Below are 22,471 nucleotides of genomic sequence, written 5' to 3'. Positions count from 1 at the left end.
GTCACGCACTACACCATAGAGGTTAAAGGGAAACAAAGGCTAGAGCGGAATGGCGGGCGGGTAGAGTGGAAGCCACAGGGATAAGGAGGAGAGAGATGCTCACCTGCAAGAGGAGCTTGCTTCGTCGCACGAGGCGGGCTGCCCACGCGCGGGGTGTAATTGCTGCAGGTGATTGGCAGCAGCTGTCCCCTGATTGGGGTGTTTCCCCCGCGCCCAATTCGGATCTTACTCCCAAGTGGGAAAATTGGGTTCAGTCTCTGAGTCTTTAAAAGCGCGATATTGGTTGTATGTAAACCAGTGGAGCACGAGGCTTCCCCACGGAAATATGCTCCGCGTTTAGTCTGGGAGGAGACGATTTCAGTTAGACTGGCTTCTTCTGCACTGGGAATCCGGTGTAGTCCCAACCCCACCTGACTTTGTTTAAAAAATTCACCCGGGAAAAGCTGACTGGGAAGTCCAACCAGCGTCCAGAGTTCCCGGGAGGCTCCTCTGTCGGTTAGGAAGAAGCGGGAGATGCTAACTGAGTAATTCTGAGCAAGGCGGCTGCTAAGCCAGGTATTTATTAGAAATACTGCTGCAACAGGGTCCCCACTCTCAACTCGCAGGAAGGAGAGAGAACCTGAACAAAAAAAAGGTTCCATTTATACCCGTTGATTTGGGTGGTCTATAGGTGTGCACCTAGAAAATGTCAGGCCAGTGTCACTGAAGGGGAGGCACCACATGTAAGGTTTTTACAGGTCATGAGTTTATCAGTACATCCCAGGTGTTCCTTTGCAAAAAGATAACAGGAACAATAGTCTTGCATTGTTCTACAATTGTTTCCCTTTACAGTGAAGAGATTTGCATGAGATAGCCAACTAGTTCGTGAATTTGCATGTGATCTGACAGATCACCACTTCTTGTAACCTTCCCTCCCCACCTTTTCCCACACTGTGACATGAGTGAAATAAACTTTGTGTGTAAACTTTATCATTGTTGCATTATTATTTTTCAGGTTATTTCAAAAAGGAATTGAATGTTTCCCTTTTGAATTGGAATATTGCTGGTTTTGCATAGCTGAACCTGTTTCCTAGACACGGTGGCGCTGTTGAATTCCTTTAACAGTTACAGTGTAGATAAGCAACACCTAGCTTTTGGGGTTCATTTGAACGGGGAGCGTTTATGTACATGGGCCCTCTATAATTGTGTGAGATGAAGTTAACAGTTTGCAATGTTAACAGCGGATTACATTGCAGGGTAAATTATCTAAATTAAATAAATTATCTAAGTAAATTATCTTTTAGCAATTAGGGCCAGCTAGAGTGGGGTGTCAGGAGGCTCACTTCATCTGCAGCCTCAATCTCAAAGAGAGCCTCAAAATTAGGCACTTGTTAATTTTTATTTTTATTTGAAAAGTTTTGTAACTTTGAATTGGTGTAAGTAAAAAAAACTGCTCCTTTTCCCTTATGGGGTACCCAAGAGCCCATATAGAGTGCTTTTGTTCTTGTCGTTTAGTCGTTTAGTCGTGTCCGACTCTTTGTGACCCCATGGACCAGAGCACGCCAGGCACTCCTGTCTTCCACTGCCTCCCGCAGCTTGGTCAGACTCATGTTTGTAGCTTCGAGAACACTGTCCAACCATCTCGTCCTCTGTCGTCCCCTTCTCCTTGTGCCCTCCATCTTTCCCAGCATCAGGGTCTTTTCCAGGGAGTCTTCTCTTCTCCGAGTGCTTTTGTAGGTTCTCTATTAGTAGGAGAAAATAACAGAGACCAACCAGAGAATACTGAGAAGCAAAGCAGCTAGTAAACCTGATCTTTATTAACTGTTACAACAGGGTGCTCCCCTGCATGCAGGAGAGAGGAGGAGAACCCTGAGCCATGTGTGCAAGCTCTTATATAGAAAATTTTTAATTTCCCACCCTGGAGTCCAAGAACACCCCCAGAAACATCATACACACATCACAGAAGGGGTGTAACCCAAGACCAACCCCCAGATACAACGGTTATGGGCCCAGGGATTGAGGCCACAGACCCAGTGCCAGCAGAGGAAGGACTGGGGGCTGCTTTTGCCCCGGTTGGGGTCTCCTAAACTGGCAGTGTGAAGCAAGCCTCTTCAGCGACGGGAGGGAGAAAAGCTGCGAGGAGACAGACAGCGAGTAAAGCCTGTGCCTAAGAGCAAAAGTAGGCAGGCCGGACTGTTTGTGCAGCTGCCAAAGCAGCTCACACAGAGAAGCTTTGATTTATGACTGCTTCTGAGTGTTCCTGACTCCATTTAATCTCTGGGACAGAGAATGAACAGGAATGAATCTCAAGTCCCTGAGTTACATAGAGGGAATGCCTGATGCGTCAGGTCTTTGCTGAGAAAGTAGCCTTGATTTATGTGCTACAGAAGGGAGGACATACCCCGATGCTTATGAAGCTGGATTCGCGCAGCAGCAAGCTTTGCCAGGACAATAGCTGTATGTGGAACATCAGCTATGGAGGAGGGAGCAGTTTCCCCTGATGCCGCGTTGAAGTAGCAGGCATGAACTTTGAGAAGATAGAATTCTTCTCCTGCATTCCCTGCGTTTGGGAATGTGGGGGAGCAGTGATTTTGTTCCCGAAGCTACAAAAGCAGTTTGATGCTGTGTCTGATGCCAACAGCCATAGAGTATGTTCGGCAGGAATTTCATCTGCGACACACTTGGACATTCCAAGATGGCGACAGGCTATCTAGGATGCCAGAAAAGTTTGGAGGGCTGGGCTTTGCCCTCTCCGATGCCCACATGATGTGGGAGGCAATGGTTTCTGAAGCTAGGGGCTCCAGTCGTGTTTGGAGGTGTTTTGGAGGAAAATTGCATTGTTTCCTGTTCCAAGAGAGGACTCTCCAGAACAGAAGGAGAAGGGGAACTGATTGTGATGTCATCCCAACCATCACTGCAACCAGAAGGTGGCGCTGCTGAGGTTGAAGCAGTGGAAAGTTTTTTCCTGTGAGAAGTTTGGACAGATTCCAAAAGTCAGGAAGGTTTGCAGCATTTCCGACAGGCGACATGAAGCAAGGCCAGAGATGCAGAGCTTCAACACAGTTGGTGACCAGCTGTTCCAGGACACAAATGCAGGAATCTTTTGTGCTAGATTCCGAGGCGAAGGCACACCTTTGTGGAAGATGGAACTGGTTCACCACATGTACGCCACAGAAGGATTCAATCCACCAGTCGAGTGGAGATTCCTTGGAGGTGCATAGCACTGGACTGTGGAACTGAAAAGCTATAACGTTGTGATGTCTAACATGTTTTTCATTCCAGGTCGAGAAGCCCAGGTGATGCAGCGTGGCTGTTCTGTTTATGGCAACAAACAGAACGCAACCATCCAGAAGAGCGAAAGCAACATTTTACATTGTGATGTTTATTGTGTAAATGGTTTGTTCTTGCTATGTTATAATGTAAACACAGGGGATGGTGGAATGGTTCAAGAGACACGTAATGTTTTGTCTGTTAACCATGTTTTTCATGCAGGTTGTAAGCATGAAGCTCCCCGATTGCTGGTGACTGACACAAAGATGGTCAGGTGTACCAGTGCTCAGGACAAAGCAAAAGGGGGAGGCAATATGGGTATCTTGGTGATGATGGCAAGTGACAAGGCAAACCCGGAAAAAGCCAGGATGCCAATGAATGGGTCTGACATGTGGGTTGAGACGTCACAAGGCAGGGAGCATAGATTCTTCCTGTGGTATGGAGGCTTGTACAGGGTACTAAAGCCTCATACCAAGCTGATTTTACTCACTGGGGATGTTGAGTGCAGAGCAGAGCGGGGCGGGGGAGGAATGTGTGTATGCTACCCCATTGCTGAAGACTTAGATACTAAGTCTGTTGCTCTTATAAACAGCAGGCGCACTGAGGTGAGTTCCACTGATACGGTGGAGGAGATGCGCAGATCAGTAGAAGCTATACACACACACACACACATACACACACACACACACACACACAAAAAACATATTTATATATATGCGGTGCACCCCAGATCCAGCTAAGACCTAGACCCAAGCTGCTATTATAAGAATTTTAAGGACTTAGATATATAATAAATGTTCATAAATGTACCAAGCAAACACGTACATAAATATATAAACCACATGTCTGGAGCAGCACAAGAATACAGTCCTGAAACCATTTTGACTCTCAAACTGACCAAATGTTTCACTGCAAGGAGGGAGGTGGTGAGGGAGCCTTCCCATTGTCTCAGGAATTCAGTGATTACCATCTCAAAGGAATGTCCAGACTACCATGAAAGGCAATCAGATAAGGCATTATCAGATAATCTGGCAGACAGGAGATAAACAAAGCACTCAGATTTCTGTTGTAAACCGCCTTTTCTGTGATGTAGGTATGATGTATCTGGGCGTGGTCTTGAGCTCCAGGGTGGGGAATTTCAAAATGTCTATATAAGGGGAGGCACACCTTTGTTCTGGGTCCTCCTCTCTCCTGCCTGTGAGGGGAGCACCCTGTTGCAACAGCGTTAATAAAGATCAGGCTTGCTATCTGCTTTGCTTCTCAATATTTTGTTTACAACACTGCAAAGGCGCATCAAGGGGGTAAAATATGTCGCTGGCTTTTGAAATGGGCTCTAGCCTACAGCAGCTCATTAATGAAAATGTGTTCATGTTGTATGAGATGCCACAAGGCTGCCCCTATCGCATTGCAAGCTTGCCACCAACAAACAATGAGGCAGATCCATGAGGTGAGCAATAACCTTCGGGGCCTCGAGCTGCTGGTTACTGCAAACGACTCGGGCGAAAGGAAGGTCTCTAACCCTGCCCAGTTTGACGGAGCGGGACTGGGGAGCAAGGGGGATTCGTTCACTGCTGCCCCGCACATGGCGGCTTCCCTCCAGATCCGGAAGTGGAGGCTCGCGCGGAACGTTGGCTTTCTGCGCGTCTCTTTGCCAACCGGGGAACCTTTTTGTCTTTATGGGCTCCAAGGGAGCCCTTTCCATCGCCCGCTAGGAAAGCAAAACTAGGGGAGCTGCTGCAGCAGTTCTTGCATGCATGCTGCAAACCGAGGTCCCTAGGCTGCGCCTGCGCAAATACTGACTTATTTATTTGTTTTGCTCCCTGCCAAGCAGTGTGCATAGAATAACCCTGAGCCGCTGTGCAAATTAATATACCATGGGCAGTTGTTTGTGGGTGTTTTTATCAATGCAAAACTGATACGCTGTTTCCCGAAACGGGGGCTGGCAGGCGGAAATGGGGGCAGGATTTATTTTACGGGGGAAATAACCAACCTCCGTTGCTCTGATTGGTTATCGCAGGGCAATGGGGGTAATTAGCACATTGCGCGCTCTCCATGAGCTTCGCTTTCTCTAGCGCCGCGGTGGAGAAGCTCAGCACGGAGCCCGGATAGCTCAGTCGGTAGAGCATCAGACTTTTAATCTGAGGGTCCAGGGTTCAAGTCCCTGTTCGGGCGGACTCCGTTTTTTTTATTAAAAAAAAGCTTCATTAAATTTTCTGTTTTAGTGTTCTTACTACTTTCTGCAATCCGATTTCCCTTGAATAGTCTTTTTCGCTGTTATGCTAGAGACTACCTGATGGCGAGAAGCTACTCTTCTAACGTGCATTAAAAAGAAAACCCCGAGACATATTGCAAAGGAACCCTGTAACTTAATTTTTGCTATTAAAACCACCTTTTTGCAGTTTGATAGAATTATTATTTGCCATTTTCTATTAAAAATCGTACTCGCCCGAACAGGGACTTGAACCCTGGACCCTCAGATTAAAAGTCTGATGCTCTACCGACTGAGCTATCCGGGCGCTCTACAAACTTTTGTTTCCACGCTGTAGATGGTCTTTCTCGTTCATCCTGGCAACCTGTCTCTTTGTGGCTTGAGTACTGTATGTGCATCCTTTCTTCGTGCGTATAGACGTACAGATTACTTGCTCGCCCCTTTTGTTAATTTCTTGCTGCAGTGATATTTCCTTCCTGCCTCTTTTTTTTTAAAAAAATCTCTGATTCTGCATAAGTAATGAAGGAAGGAGTAAAAAGCATTGGAATAACAGTCTTCAATTTATATACTTTAAAAAAGCGAGCGTGCGGGGGCGAACCTTTTGCAAATAACAAGATACTAGCAAAGTGTTCCCCCAACTTCAGTCCCCCCCATGCGACTGATTAAACAAGCAAAGCACGTATCAAATCTCTGATATTCTTTAACACTGCAATCCTATGCCTGACTACTTAGAAGTAAATCCCATGAGTTCAGTACTACTTACTCCCAGCAGATAAGGGTGTGTATTGCAGCCTAGGGCCTCCCCTGAACAATAAAATGAATGCAACGTGGCACTTCAATGTTTCCAAAAGTCCAGCAGCCAACTGAAATATCTCGGATCAGAAGACATAGGGACTGAGCTCTTAGCTTTTATTTTCCAACGCCTGTCCTTGTTTTCAAAAGCTCTGTACATATTGTTAATCAGTCAAAGCTTCACCTTCCAGGCACAAGACAGAGATATCATAGAATAAGAGGGGAGCCTGAGGATAATCTAGCCCAACAATGCAATGCATTGCATTTCTGCAATGCAAGAATCCTAACTACCGTATTTTTCGCCCTATAAGACGCACCTTTTCCCCTCCAAAAATGAAGGGGAAATCTGGGTGCGTCCTATGGGGCGAGTGCAGGCTTTCGCTGAAGCCTGGAGAGCGAGAGGGATCGGTGCGCACCGACCCCTCTCGCTCTCCAGGCTTCAGGAAGCTCTGCGCAACCCTCGGGAGACCGGCTCCGAGGGTTGCGCAGAGCTGCCTGCAGTCCCGGGATCAGCGCAGCTCTGCGCGGCCACCGGGAGCGGGGCGCTAAGTCCCGCCCCGCTCTGGATGGCGGCGCAGAGCTGCCTGCAGTCCCGGGATCAGCGCACTTCTCCCCACCACCAGCCCCACAAGCTCGGGGGACAGCGGGGAGGCAGAGAATGCCTTCCCACTGTTCCCCAACCTGGTTCTTCCAGCCCCGCACCTGGGGGGGGGAATAATTTTTTTTTCTTTATTCCCCCCCAAAAAAACCTAGGTGCGTCCTATGGGCCGGAGCGTCCTATGGGGCGCAAAATACGGTAGATCATCCACCCACCCTCTATTTATGGTGTTAACTAGTCCCTGATGCCAGGCTTGTCCACACAGTTTAATATGTGTTTCTTCTCCTATTCAATTTGCTTGGTCCGCATGACATTGCCCTCAAACAACAACCCTCTCTATGCTTTCTCCCTGTAAATCTGGGTTTACCTGGATTTTGCGTGGATAAATTGAGGGAAATCATGCTCTAGTCCTTCCACTTCAGGTTGCAGATGAATTGTTTTTAGTGTGGATGCATAAGTCATCACTTTCTGCTGCTCCCCATTCCATGCTCCTTTATTTACCAGGGATTTTATTTCTTTTCTGACTGTGCTTGTAACTATGGGAAGTTTTTGAACATGGGGTAAGTTCCTACACACACACACACACACACACACCCTCAGATTTGGACAAAAGCAGAAAACTGCAAAGGTAAACAACATTAAAATAAAATTCTTCACCAGATGAACTGCCACCTAAAAAGTGTGTGCTGAGAATTTACAATTGCTTTCAATTCTTTTCCATTCCAGCATGCTAGTAAGGGTGCATTGGAAATTTAACTATAGGTATATAGAGTGCACAGATTTGCACAAAACCAGAAAAAATGCGCTAGCTAATTTACAATTGCCTGTGTTTTTGCATACTTCTTGGCCAAGGATATATCTTTTTTAAGCATGGTGTGTGTGCGGTTTTCTGTGCTCATGCCCTGTTGGTACTTAATTGGCATGATAGAATCAACAGATTAGAAGGCAGTGACAAACGCAAAAAATAACATCCACTGGTTTGAAGGGGACAGACCAATGCTGCTACTTACATACAGATTCAAATACATGTGGGTGTGAACGACTCTTATTTGAATGTGGGAAATGAAGGTTATCAAGCAGTGCTCGAAGGTGGACAAGCTGTAGCTGTACCTCTCCTGAAGGAACAGGTTCATAGCTTGGGGGTTCTCCTGGATACATTACTGTCCCTCTAAGAGATGTTGAGTGGGCAGCAATGAGAAAAGAGAGTCTTTTCAGTGGTGGCCTCCTGTCTCTGCAATGTTCTCTCCAGTGAGGCCAGCTTGGCATTGAACCTATTATTGGAGGTCATATTAAGACCTTTCTCTCCTCCCAGACATTTAATGGTATCTGCCGTGTTTCATAAGCTACTTTTTTCTGTTGTGCATTATTGGCCAGCTGGTGGATGGATATATTACAGTATAGTGGGGTGCTTTTAAAAGATATTGTACTGTTCCTGTGTTGACTTTGTTGCAGGAATTTATGTATAGGTTGGGGGGTTGCCCCTCCAGCAGATATCATGCACATGCACCCCACTACCAAAATCAGCACAATTACTTTTGTGACTTTTGTGATTTGTCCCCACAAAACACTTCATCACAGTTTCTTCCAGTGTATTAAAGGGACCTCTGCTGCACAATACCAAATGTAACAATTCACTGATAAAAGTATCTATGTACTGGCTCACTGGGAAAACTTCAGAAATTCATATAGACATGTGAGCTCAGCTACTCAGCAGCCCTTCTGCCTGAGTGATAATCCCTGGCATCTTGATACCTGAGTGCCAGACAGGTAGCCTTCCAGAAATAAAAAACCCAGATGAAGACAAAAGGGTGTGATTAACTTGGCTGGGAAACAGGGAAATGTAAATATCTATTTTGTTTCACTTGATGGGTGTTTGGTGGAGGGCAAGGGGAGGAATGGGGCAGGGTCCAGGATGCTCAGATTACTGCCACCAGACCTCCCCTTTCATTATGCAACCATGATGTATTAGTGATGTAGTTTGGGGGGGTGTAACATGGGGATTAGTAAAAAGGTAAAGGTACCCCTGACCATTAGGTCCAGTCGCGGATGACTCTGGGGTTGTGGCGCTCATCTCGTTTTATAGGCCAAGAGAGCCGGCGTTTGTCCACAGACAGCTTCTGGGTCATGTGGCCAGCATGACTAAGCCGCTTCTGGTGAACCGGAGCAGCGCACGGAAATGCTGTTTACCTTCCCGCTGGAGTGGTACCTATTTATCTACTTGCACTTGATGTGCTTTCGAACTGCTAGGTTAGCAGCCAATAAAAGTTTGGGTTCTCTTTTGTACGGGGCTTCCACTTTGTTTCACCTGGTGGCAGGTGGGAATCCTGTTGCAACAGTCTTCAATAAACAATAAACAGCCTACTGGCTGCTGTTTTGCTCTGGTATTCCTGGCTGGTGTCCTTGTTTATTGTCCAAGGGAGCCCTCAGATTTCTCCGTTAACAACTTGAGTTTAAAATTCTGTATGGTTTTTTTTTATAAGCCACCTTTAGACTTTCTAAGTATAAGGCATCTGAGAAATGCAATGGGACAAATTCCAAATTGTGCTCTTCCAATTGTTCCACCTGTGCAAGAAACTTGCCAGATGGAAATATCCCCCATACTCCCATACACCACATGCTGTTCTTGGGGTTCTCGGTCGCAACCCCCCAAGGTTGATTTTAGGGCATGGGGAGGGAAGGGGGGGGGGAATCCTGTTGCACAAACAGAAGTCTTCTGGCTTTCTGTTCTCAGACGACAGGAGTGCTTATCAGAAGCCTTGGATGGCACGGGATAACCGCAGTGATCGCTGTACAAATACAATGAAGGGACTAGCGCAGCTACCCCTCTGGAAAGAATACTGTTGTAGACTCAGAGTTCTGGCTTAATGGTCACTTACTCTTATTTGTTTGCTCTTCAGTGCATTGTTTGGTTCTTTCCACGAGGGGGCAGGTTTTACCAGCAGATTGTGTGACTCTTAAGGGCAAGAGATTCAAGCAATCTGCTTGAAAGTAGAATTAGCACCATCTGAAGAAGCACTACAGACAAGCAGACTTTCAGCATATGCTACTTACATTGCAGCAAATGTATAATATTGATCGCCTTACCCCATTTTGTTTTCTTCTGCAGTGTCTGCATCGCACCTCAGTGTCACTCCGTTTTGGACATGAATAATATACTGCCTTTACATTGGCAGTTTGAAATTCATTTCCGATTTAGCAAAGCGTTTTTAAGCTTCCATGAGACGTAGCTGCGGGTGGGTTAGAAGATCTGCAAGCATCAGTGACAAATGAAGAGTGCAGATGATTCCAGGCTTCACAAGCCTTCCTCTTTCCCTAAGACTTGTGAGTTGCACAAATGTGAAGCTCTAGGCCATGGGTAGGCAAACTAAGGCCTGGGGGCTGGATCCGGCACAATCACCTTCTCAATCCGGCCCGCAGATGGTCTGGGAATCAGTGTGTTTTTACATGAGTAGAATGTGTGCTTTTATTTAAAATGCATCTCTGGGTTATTTGTGGGGCCTGTCTGGTGTTTCTACACGAGTAGAATATGTGCTTTTATTTAAAATGCATCTCTGGGTTATTTGTGGGGCATAGGAATTCATTCTTTTGGCGTAAATTTACGGACTATTTGAAAAGTAATTGTGATTGGCGTAAATTTACGGACTATTTGAAAAGTAATTGTGATGATCAGATTACATTTGTAGGTTTGCAGGAAGTTTTGTGAGGTGAATAATTTGAATTATTGCATAATTGGATGAAAAGGAAGATGTTAGTTAAGATAACTAAAGGCAATATGAATTTAAGAAATGCAGAAGAAATCATAAAAATGGGGGATCATCAGAGATGCTGATGGAAGTCCAAAAGACTGTATAAGATGTGAAATTTTGTGGAATGTATGACAATTAATATGTTTTAAAATGAATAAAAATTATTTTTTAAAAAAGGAAATAGCTTCACCTGGTGAATGACTGCGTGGAGACTTTGCCATGGTGTTTGTATAGGAGTGTGTGTGATAGTTTTGGTGTTGCTTGTACTAAACTGCTACATTCCTTTTTTTCCCCTTCAGGTTTTGGAAGCTGAAACAAATTGCCATACGAAACAGAATCCGAAAATCCAGCAAAAGGACTAAATGAATTTTGCTGCTATCCCAGCCCTTAACACATGTACTGGAAGATCATTCAGAGAATTTTGCCTCACCAAGTTGAGATAACGTGCACTCAGAATTACATGAACATGTATGTGTTCAGGATGTGTGTGTGTGTGTGTGTGTGTGAGTGTGTGTGTGTGTATAAAGGCTGTGTTCCTCTCAGCTCTACATCAAAGAAAGAAAGAGGCTGGGGCGATTATTATGGATGTGCATTACCATGTCCTCATCACAGCCAGCCCATTTATTAGTTGTATCAGTGACAGCAACCTCAGCTGGCATGTCGTGAGATCAGCACAATAAATGGCCACTTAGTTACAAGCACACAGGGGCTCATTTTCTCTGTGTGCGTTGACGTTTTCATTTTAATTAATCCATTTCTGGGACATAATCCCAAGCTGACAAGCCAGAGGTAAAGACTGTCTCTTGGCAGAAGTATTTTTTTGTTTATTACATTTCTATTCTTTGCCTAACCCAAGGAGCCCAGGGCAAATTCACACTTCTCCCTCTCCCCAAACACCATTTTATCATCATAACAATCCTGAGGAGGAGGTTGGACTGAAAGAGGATGACCGACCCACTGAGCTTTAGGGATAAATGGAGAACTGAAACCCATCTTCCCTAAGTACAATGCTTGAAACACAATATATTTGATTTGTATTTTGTTTTGTTATTATTTTGCATTTCATTATTATATTGCAGAGTTTTGATTTTCCTTGCTGTAAACTGACACTAGGGATGTTAACTGCAGACAACAGGCTATAAATAAATTGGTTTTGTTGTTGTTAGGATTGTAGGAAGCTGCCCTATGTCGAATCATGCCATTGGTCCATCTAGCTCAGTACTACTTACACTGATTGGCTGCAGCTCTCCAGGGTTTGGGGCAAGGGTCTCTTCCAGCCCAACTTGGCCAGGAATTGAACAGAGGATGATGATAGTTGTTACACTGATGAAACATCTAAGATGACTTCTTCATTTTTCATTTTCCAGTGCCCTTAACATTCTTAGAGCAACTCCAGTCATTCATTACAAATTGTTGAAATGTGTTATTTAAGCCATTAGTCAGAATAACCTTCACAATGTCCATATGCTGTTTACACTCTTCCATACTGGATTGGATCAAGAACGGCAACCAACCCCCATCATTTAGCCCAGACACCAAGGTCCAGGACCTTATGATGGTTCCCTCACTGCGAGAAGTGAGGTTGCAGGGAACCAGGCAGAGGGCCTTCTCCGTAGCTGCGCCCACCCTGTAGAATGCCCTCCCATCAGATGTCAAGGAAATTAAAAACTATCTGACTTTTAGAAGACATCTGAAGGCAGCCCTGTTTAGGGAAGTTTTTAATATCTGAAGTTTTATTCTGTTTTTAGTCCTCTGTTGGGAGCTGCCCAATGGGCTCCCAGATTGGCGGGGTATAATAAATAATAATAATAATAATAATAATAATAATAATAATAATAATAATAATAATAATATCAGTGATCCTCAAAGACCATCCCTACCCTACCAGCCCAGAATGTATCTTGACTGTGACCTAGATCAAAGTACAAATTCCTCTCATGATGATCAAGGGTTAGATATTGATAGAACTATTCCTTTTCCCCATACGCCCCATACACACTCCGATCTTTTGCTCTGAGATTGATTAATATTGTGGGGCTCAAAAATCCCGCTCTTTCATTTTCCTGATGATCTGCTTGCCCTTAAGCTTCAGATGAGGACACAAGTGAAGACTGCAAATGTAATCCTCTCAGTCAGGCTTGTTGAGAAATACGTCTTACAGAGTTCAGCAGAGGTGACCTCCCTAGGAAATATCCATAGGATTGCGATCTAGGTAATTTTCCACACTAACCCTTTTTTTCTGGTATCGACAACATCCTTTGCTCACACATGAACCAGAAGCATCTATCCCAATCCAATGCATTCCCGTGTTTTGCCCATTCTTCTCCTGTTCTGGTGGTGGTGGTGTTTGGTTGTCGGTTTCCTCCCTTCTAAGTGCTTGACCATCATGGTTTATCAAACAAACAACACAAGAACAGTACAAGGCTTTCAGGTGTGAACTGACTGATGCTGTTGACTCAGCTGGTTCGCAGGCCTTACTTGTGATATAGCTGCCTCCCTTGTTTGGCAGCCTCATCACCAGAGCCGTCTTTCCCATTGGTCTTAGTGGTTTGCTGCGTCAGGGTGCCGGCCTCTCAGGGGCGCCCTAGCGAGTGGGGGAGGGGGCTGCGTGGCTTTGCTGGCAGCCTCCCCTTTCCCTGCACGCCTGCCAGCTGCGCCCCGCCAACTACAGTGGTACCTCGGGTTAAGTACTTAATTTGTTCCAGAAGTCCGTTCTTAACCTGAAACTGTTCTTAACCTGAAGCACCACTTTAGCTAATGGGGCCTCCTGCTGCTGCCGCGCCGCCAGAGCACGATTTCTGTTCTCATCCTGCAGCAAAGTTCTTAACCTGAGGTACTATTTCTGGGTTAGTGGAGTCTGTAACCTGAAGCGTATGTAACCTGAAGCGTATGTACCACTGTATATGGCTGGCGGGTGTGCAGCTTTCTTCCCAAGCCTCCGCAGGAGGAGAGCGATCCCCGCAGAGGCTTAGAATGGAAGCTGTATGCAGCTTCCCTCTCAAGCCTCTGCATCTGCTAAAGACGGGGTCTTTATCCTCCTCCTGCTTCCTGGCATGCAACCTTCCTAACCTGCCTTCTCAGGCGCCCCCGATGCCAGGCTTACCACTGTCCCTTCCTCTGCTCTTCAGTGAAATTGACAGGATGGGGGTGTGACGTTACCATATGAGAGTGCTGGAGGTGAAATAGTTAAACAGGTTACCCTATCAGAACCTGGGGGGTGGAGTCAGAGGGACTATAAAACCAGCTCTGGGAGGGGCAAAGGGGTGTGTTCGTTGGGAGGTTGGTTTGGAGTGGGAGTGAGCTGAGATACAGTTTGTGGATAGGTTGAGTTAGTGTAGCGAAATAGGCTGAGTCAGGAACAGTGAGGGACTAGGCAGACAAGTAAATATCTGAGAGGTGGTTTAGTGAGTGAGAGCAGGTAGCAAAAGTTATAGGTCTGGATAGGCACCCCATGACTGTAATTGACTGATACTGTTTATGAAACCACACGCTTGTTAAACTGTAATAAATAAACAAAAGTTTATGTTTCAATTTAATCCTGACTGGACTCAGTATTGTCCGAGGTAGGGCCTGGGTGGTGGCAGCGAGAAATAAAGTGGTGACACAGGGATCAATAGACAGTGAAACGTCCGGGAACCCTGTGTGATTGCCACAGGGCGGGGAGCCTTTCCTGTTCTTTACCTCAAAAAAGAAAGAAAAAACTCTGATTGAGAACACACATGCACTTTGATGCAAATATATCCTAAAAGACCCCTATCCTGACAGCAATAAGGCAGGGAAAGGATGTGAATTCTCAGAAAGGATGTGCCAGGGGCAGAAGGAGGCAGAGATAGGCAAGTTAGTTCCCACCAAGGTTCTGCAAAGTAACGCCGCTCTCCGCTGCACTGCCTATCTGGGGTTGCAACATTGCCTGCTTCTGTCCCTTTGCCCTTCCTTGTACTTGAAAATATTCATTTTTGTTAATGCGTGGGGTTATGTTCTGCTGCTGTGCACAATCGCCAAACAAAGTTAATGCTACTTTAGGGTTAGTTTCACATCAATAACCTTTCGTTAATGCAAAACTAGCACTAACTCTGTTCCGTTCAGCGCGGCAGCTGCTGTCCTCTGGATGCACCCCCTAAATTTCTCTGAAGGTCAGTTGCCAGACAGCATGAGCTGGAGAGAGTGATGTTGCACATGTGTCCTGATTGCGGGATTCCCATGGGTATCTAGTTGGCCACCACCAGAACAGAATGCCAGTTTAGATAGGCATTTGGACGCATCCAGCAGAGCTCTTCACGTTCTTACCTCTTGTTTTGAGGAGGCTTGGCCATTTCAGGACCAAAGGTCAACTCCTTTAATCCATTTAAAGCCTGTCATCGAAAGAGGTAAATGAATCTCAGCAGCAATAATTTTATTTGTTAAATTTGGCTGCGGAAATTAATAGGGTTATGGAACCAGAAGCAGATTTCTGTGTGTAATAGTAGGGCTTTTAAACTCGGGTACCAAAGAACATCATAAACCATTTGATGATGTCTGTTCCACAGAGTAGGCTTATTATTGCATTATTTACTAGGTTTTGTTTGAAACATGTCAGTGTTGATCGTGCTCTAGCGCAAGTCACTCCCGTATCTGGGAAATGGCCAACTTCATTCAACTCGGGTCTTCATGCAAACTAAAAAATCATCACCATTCTGATGAAGTGGTCTCAGGCCCACAAAAGCTTATGCCACAGTAAATATGTTTGTCTTCAGAGTGCAATAGGGCTACCCCAACTACCTTCCAGAATTGTCATTTGGGGCCTCCCAATGTCTGTAAACATCTATCAGAAACCTGTTTCGGAATCTTACTCTTCAAACTATTATGGGAAAAGCAAAATCTTCCATCCAACTTCTCTTGTTAACTAGGACCAATCATGTAATTACCATCAGCAAAAGGAAATACAACAGCCCAGTAATGAGAGGAGTTGTTTAATGAGAATTGATTTGGATGTGTTGGCAAGGTTAGGCAACGCTGTGTTAAACAAATGTTACCTCTGACTTTCCAGTCATTTTCCTCACTGCAAAACGTCCAAAGGTTTTTTGGTGGGTGGAGAAGTGGGCTTGTTGTGCAAGAGCACCAAATCGACTTAAATTGTGCAGCCTGAATTGACTAGTATTATATGACTGAATCTCACCCCGAAACAGTGACATCTTGAAGAAATGAGATGAAGTTGCTGTTTCCTTTTTAAATATTTTGAGCTGTTGCTGGTCTCTTAATCATTTCAACGGGGCCTTCCACAAAACTCCTTGGATCGTGTCCCCAGCAGGAAACAGAAACATCTTAACGGTAATTTATGTTTGCATGCATGCCTGCAAGAACTGCAGATATGGCGAGTCTATGGACTCGGAGACGAGCAGAGGCGCAAAGAACTTTGCCGTGTGAAATGGAAGGGGGCCTGTCGGTTCCCCCGCGCGCAATGCAGCAACAAACTCCAGCGGATGAGCTTCTGCAGAGCGGCGGACACGATCGTATGCCTTCGGCTCCTCCACAAAAGTCCAGAAAGCAGCCGGAGCCCTTTTTAAAGCGCCAGGGTTCACGGCGGCCGTGCGCGAGGTCTCCAGGAGATGGCGCGCGCCTTTGCGGCGCCTCGCGTCCCCATTGTCTCGCTCGCTCGCATCGCCCGCCTCGCTTGGCTGTGCTGGGAATCTGCAGCTCGCCGCTTTCGCTCGCCAGCTCCCCTCCGAAGAAGAGACCCGTTCCCGGAGCTGCTGCTTGGATTTTAATGCCAGATGCACGAGGATTAGCAGATCGCCCCGAGGAGCTATCCTGGAATTACCACAGGAGGAGGCGGAGGAGGAGGAGGAAAGGGGGGAAAGGAAAAGGCATTGTGGAAGAGAGAGAGAGAGAGAGAGGAGAGGGAGGGAGGCGCGCAGGGAAAAGACGATCGCTTGGAAACGGCAGCAACAGACCAGGAAACCGCTGGGCAGACACCAGGTAAGCTGGGAGCAAGAGGAGGCGTTTGCGAAATGGACTTAGGGAGGCACCGGCAGAGAAGATGTGCGAGACCCAGGTTTGGAAACCAACCAGTTCTCCCTTTCGCAACATGGAAATCGGGGAGGGAGGAAGCTTGTGCAAGGGAAGCCGCCTCCACTGCAGTCCCAGCCTTGGATGCAGCGCAGCAGGCGCAGCAAGCCATGGATAGCAGGTTGCGCGCATGGAGGCTGAGCCTAGCTTGCAGAGGAATGCTTCAGGAGCGGGATCCTGCTCAGTTCCTCCAATAATCTCTTCCCCAGTTGCAGCGATCTCTCTCTCTTAACAGCTAAAGCTGGCCTTACTTTAATCTTTCCCTCGGGGTTGGCCTTTCTCTCCCCACCCGTATAGCTTGAACCACATGTGCTGGGCTCTCCTTGCAAATGCCTGCTCGCTTTGCGTTCCTCCCTCTTACAAAGCGACGAGCTTTGAGCAAAGCAAAAAGCGGGGAGAACGGACCGCAAAAGGGGCGCGGTGCCGGAGGGTTGGTGGGGCGGGGGGTGGTGTAAGAGGGATAAATCCAGTACCTCGGACATGGGCAGCAGAATCTCTCTTTCTGGGCAAACTTCCCCAAGCTGACGGGACACGATGGATCTCTGACTTTTCTTAAAGTTGTAATACTAGAATCCCTCTCCTTTCTCTTCCCCGCCCCCTAATAACTCTCGGAGGAATGGACAAGAATTGCCCAAGCTTGAGCGAGAATACAAGGTTGGGCCTCTGTTCCATTTATGTTGGTTGGTTTCTGCAAAATTCCTGGGATCAATAATAATAATAATAATAATAATAATAATAATAATAATAATCTATCCCTTGGGATAATCGATTCTAGAAGCCAGCAGCAATGTTAGCACTATTATTCCTTTGTCTAGTATTATAATTATGACTACTGTCTGTGTCATGAATATGTATTTTTAAAGCCTGGCTCTTGCATTTAGGAAAACGTAAGGAGCTTACGATTCCCGTGTGTAGACTGCTTTATATGTAATTTATAGGGTTCTTACTATAATCCTGGTTAAAGTGATGAGCAGGGGAGCAGAATCCTTAATTAGAGGGTCATCCCTGTTTTTCTTTTTAGGAATGCATGGAGGGGGAAGAGCCATTGACCTACTAAGAAAAATAGTGTTGTGGGGATTTTTTTTAATCAGGCTTTGGGTTGTTTTTCCTTTGTGCCAACTGTGCTGTCAATGTCCCTCCTCCGCCCAAGCAACATAAATGCTAAACATAAAATAAAAAGCAAATGATAAAACTGGATTTGGAAAAGTGGATGTGTTCAACCGGTTGGTGGGAAAGACCATAACCTTGCACTGAAATGGGCAATAGTAGAAAGCCGTTTCCTTTACTTGCGATAAAAAGGAATCCGCAAGTTATAAAATTGCACACCGGTTGTAACTTTAGAGACCTTGGACAGTGAGACATGCTGCCTTCTCAGGTGCCAAACTGGAGCAATGTTTACATATGTGCTTCTTAGACTCTCCCTCCTTGTAGTGATGATAGACAGGGATATGATCCCTTCACAGCAAAACAAGTTTGCTGTGTGTTGATTTGATATTGGCTTAAAATGAATCAATGGCCACACTGTGATTGTGTTATAGTATGCCATATAGTTTCCTGCTTCATAGGCCTTTTATGTCACAGGTACGCTTTCCTTTAAGCATAGATGTAATCCCACCAAATGCAACGAGTCCATTCCTGACAGGGCTGTTGGAATACCTGGAAGCTTTGCTATTGATTTTCAGCAACCTTTAGAGAAAGCCAGTAGCGCTAGCATCCATGCATATATTTCATTTTAATGCCCACCAGCGGAGATTTATCTGCACTGAAATCTGATTGGCAAGGGAGGATGTCTAGCCCAGCTAGCAAGGCTGTCCTGGTCAGAGCTCATTAGCTGCATTACCATGGATTTGTGTGAAACAAAATACAGAGCATGGTTGGGATCAGGCTGAACGTTTGCAAGCATTCCCAGGAGGAAAGCTGAAATGCATTCCAAGGCCAGGGTAGCAATCATTAAAGCTCCATGCCTTTGCTGATTGAGGTGGAAAGATGTACAAAGTATGTATACATTGCTGGCTCCCTAGAATGAAAACTGCTGCCAGAGTGTACAATAGTGAGCAAAAGGAACCAGTGGCCTGACAGTGATAGAAGGTAGTTTTCTAAGTTCTTAATAAATAAGCAGATCCAGAGTGCAGGGGGGCCACAGACCAGAGGAACAGACTCTTGCACCGGGTGTTGTTTCATGGGTTTTGTTGGGAGAGGGGTTCTTGTTGATATATTTTTTTTGTATCTTTATTTTTATATCTTTTTAGATTCCTGTAGAAAATGTTCAATTTGGTTGTTTACTTTTTGATGAGTTTTATTTATTGTTTATGGCTACTTTCGTTATGTTTGTCATGCACATTTTTTCATGTTGTGAGCCGCCTTGAGCATTTTAACTATGGAAAGGTGGCATACAAATAAAATGATTAATTAACAGAATGCTGATAAACCACTTATATTCTGCATGGTGCACTGTAGGTTGCTGCTTTATATCAAGTCAGAATATTGATCTATCTCACGCAGTGTCGTCTGCACTAACTGGCAGCAGTTCTCCAGGGTTTCAGGCAGAAGTCCTTTTTTCCAGCCTGACTGAAAGTCACCAGCAATTGAACCTCCTGCCTTCAAAGCTCTTCCACTGAGTTGTAGTTCTGCTCATCTTGCATTCACGCTTTGGGTACTTTGAGCAAGGGTTGTACCTCGATGGTGGAGCACGTGCAAAAGGTTCCAGGTTGAAACCCCATCCTCTCCTGATTGGTCTGGGAAAGCTTGTCTGGAGCCCATGGAGAACCCCTGCCAATCAGTAGATAATACTGAGTTATACAGACTGGTGCTCTGTCTCTTTATGAGACAGATTCCCATGTGCTTAATCTGATGGCAGTGAAGGAGGTCCACAGCTGCTCCAGCTATAATTTGCCAAATAAGACCTACTTTAGATAATGTACGCAGGCAAATGCCATCCTTTCTTCCCCAGAGGAAAAGTGTCTGCTTGTGGTGCTTCTAGTACCTGCTCTAGCAGCCTGTGAATCAAAGTGGGGTGCTCAGCATGACAACAGGAATGGCAGAAATGGAGCATCAGTGAAAGAATAAAGCTAAGGATTTCTTAGTAGGGTAGGGTGGGATGGAACCTATGACCTAATTTTCCTAATGTAGGGTATTTCCTCAGAAGTATTACCCAGACATGAATCTGACATTGGGCTCAGTGTAGGCTCTGGGAGGCACTGCCTGAGGGACGCTGCAAAGATTTACAATTCACTCATTTATAAAAAGTCAGAGGGAAGAGAAGGCAAATGAAAGGGTAAAGCCCTGCTTCTCATGTGACGGCTGATATTCCACCTACTCTCTCTCCCACCCACCCCGGCCTTGGGTGTCCTTATTTTCACTAGGCCTTATTTCCTGTAGCCTGAAAGTATGTTTATGGCTGAATCAGGACCTGTGTTTGCAAAACACAGGAGTGTGTCACTTTAGGGCAGGACTTGACAACCCAGCCTTCTAGTGATTCAGAAAGTGAGTTGAGAGAGACTATGTGCAAGGTGCATAACCTCCAGTCATCTTGCTGTATTACCTCTCAAGGAAACTTACTTTGGCTCCATCATGCTGCCTGTTATGAATGTCATGCATTTAGGTCAGCCTTTTCCCTAACCTGTGGTGCCTCCAGATGTTCCAGGCCACAACTCCCATAATCCCCAACCACTGACCATGCTGGATGTGATTGACGGAAGCTGTAGTCCAAAACATCTAGAGTGCACCCAATTGGGGAAGGCAGGTTTAGGTGATGGTTGGAAGGATATGGCTGCGCTGATGCAGCCAAGGAAGGCTACGCCAAGGAAAGATGGGCATTCCAGTTAGGATGTTGCCTTGGATTTGGAGCCAACTCACACAATTGTGACTTTGCACACAACCACTACAACTCGGGGATGCAGGTGGCGCTGTGGTCTAAACCACTGAGCCTCTTGGGCTTGCCAATCGGAAGGTCAGCAATTTGAATCCCTGTGACGGGGTGAGCTCCCGTTTCTCTGTCCCAGCTCCTGCCCACCTAGCAGTTCAAAAGCACGTCAAAGTGCAAGTAGATAAATAGGTACCACTCTGGCGGGAAGGTAAACGGCATTTCCGTGTGCTGCTCTGGTTCGCCAGAAGCAGCTTAGTCATGCTGACCACATGAACCGGAAAAACTGTCTGCGGATAAACGTCGGCTCCCTCGGCCAGTAAAGTGAGATGAGCACCACAACCTCAGAGTCATTCGCGACTGGACTTAACTGTCAGGGATCCTTTACCTTTGCCTTTTCCTACAGCTCAGTACAGTACTATCTTAAACTTCCCATGAGGTCAGGGACAATCTGGTTAGATGCTGGCCATGATCATATACAGAAATCCAGTGACTCAGCATCCAGAGAGAGACTGGGGAATGGGAACCATAACACTGAAGCACCAAAGTCCGTTAATTTCTGCAGGAAGATGATGTTTTAAATATCAGAAGTGTTTGAACATCTTAACGCAAAAGGCCTCCAGCAGTTATCAGAGAAACTGGGATACAGTGCTGCTGATAGCCATGCCCTAATGCAGTCACACCTTCTCTAGGTTATAACAGGTAACATTTACATGTATTCAAATGCGCCTGTTCTTTTGCCTCCTCATAGTTAAAGAACCAGATTTTCAGGATTGCGCAGAAGGTGGAACAAATGTACTCAGATGGAAAATGCTTGTTATTTGAGTGCGTATATTTTTGTACAAAACCAGAGTTTGGTGGTCATTGCCAAGCAGCTGGGTGCCTAATCTTGGACTCCTCTGCAAACCTGCCCCCTTTTCTGTCTTTGTCCCAGAGGTGCAGCTGCATGCGTCTGCCGCGTGTGCATTGATATGCACAGCTGGTCAGTTCTGCAGAACTGAAACTTCTGCATCGGAAACAAAAGGTTGTGCTGAATTTGACTGTTAGGCGTGGCTTCAGGAAGTGCTGCACCAGGTAGCATAGTTGCAGAGAGATAGCTGTGCAGAGCAGCAAACCTTGCAGGGATATTTGCTTAGCTCAACACTACTAACAGAGATGAGTCAACGTCCGTCACACCTCAGAACTTCCAGGCCTGGTGGCGATACTTGCCAGTTGCACAGAGCAAGCAGGTTTCAAAGCAAGTGGAAACTGCACAGTATGTGGGAAATTATGCAGTAGATGCTGGCAAGATGTGTACCTTTGTTAGGTATCTGTTCTGCTTTCTACAGGCATGTAAGACTGAAAGGATGCAACGTAGGGGTGGGAGTGAGCCGTCTAGAGCCATCCCCGTCATGCTAATGAAACTGAGCATGAGGCTTAGCCAGGCCTCGCTCCTCAAATATAGTACAGTGGTGCCCCGCAAGACGAAATTAATTCGTTCCGCAATTTTTGTCGTCTAGCGAATTTTTCGTCTTGCGAAGCACGGTTTCCCATAGGAATGCATTGAAAATCAATTAATGCGTTCCTATGGTCAAAAAAAGTCCAAACAAAGCCAAATTTGGTACAACAACAGTTTATTAACTGCTCTTTAAAGTCACACATACTGTAAAGAGCAGTTCAAAAATTGAAGGGAAAATAAATTAACTTTATAAACATGACAGAAAAACATTTAAAAATCAACAAAGTATACAGTACATTTTCTAAGACTCTGGGGGACCACTTGAAGAAGGCTCCTCTTCCACTCTTTGCTTCTTGGTCAAGAACCTGTCCATAGTCTGCTGCTTTATCCGCCTTTTCAGCAGGTCCCTGAAATACGACATGACCCTCGTATCATAAAAGTTCCCAGCGTCATGTGCCACGTGCTTCTCATGGTGGTGTAGATCTGCAAAGGTCTGCACCTCCTTCCACCTCTGGCAAATGTCCCTCAGTCT

At 45.8% G+C, this 22,471-nt stretch overlaps 1 protein-coding gene and 1 long non-coding RNA gene across 3 annotated transcripts in view; one reads left to right on the top strand and one right to left on the bottom strand.

Moving 5' to 3' along the window:
• Positions 1–1,499: 1,499 nt before the first annotated feature.
• LOC309535273 lies at positions 1,500–17,289 on the bottom strand. Its single transcript, XR_014221170.1, has 3 exons — positions 17,113–17,289; positions 14,882–14,946; positions 1,500–1,721 (listed from the first exon to the last, which is right to left on the bottom strand). It is a non-coding gene; the product is annotated as an uncharacterized lncRNA (long non-coding RNA).
• The window catches only part of PIK3C2B (phosphatidylinositol-4-phosphate 3-kinase catalytic subunit type 2 beta), a 96,699-nt gene continuing 90,435 nt past the window's right edge, over positions 16,208–22,471 (top strand). The window contains exon 1 of one of the 2 annotated variants that reach the window (XM_082228107.1): positions 16,208–16,549. The gene's annotated coding sequence lies outside the window, so the exon portion shown is untranslated. Of the gene's footprint in view, positions 16,626–22,471 lie in introns of both variants that reach the window. The other variant, XM_082228108.1, reaches the window with a different exon arrangement.

Source organism: Podarcis vaucheri (assembly GCF_965113315.1).
Source record: "Podarcis vaucheri genome assembly, chromosome: 6".
NCBI classification, from domain to species: Eukaryota; Metazoa; Chordata; class Lepidosauria; order Squamata; family Lacertidae; genus Podarcis; species Podarcis vaucheri.
This window is presented reverse-complemented; position numbering and strand designations above follow the sequence as displayed.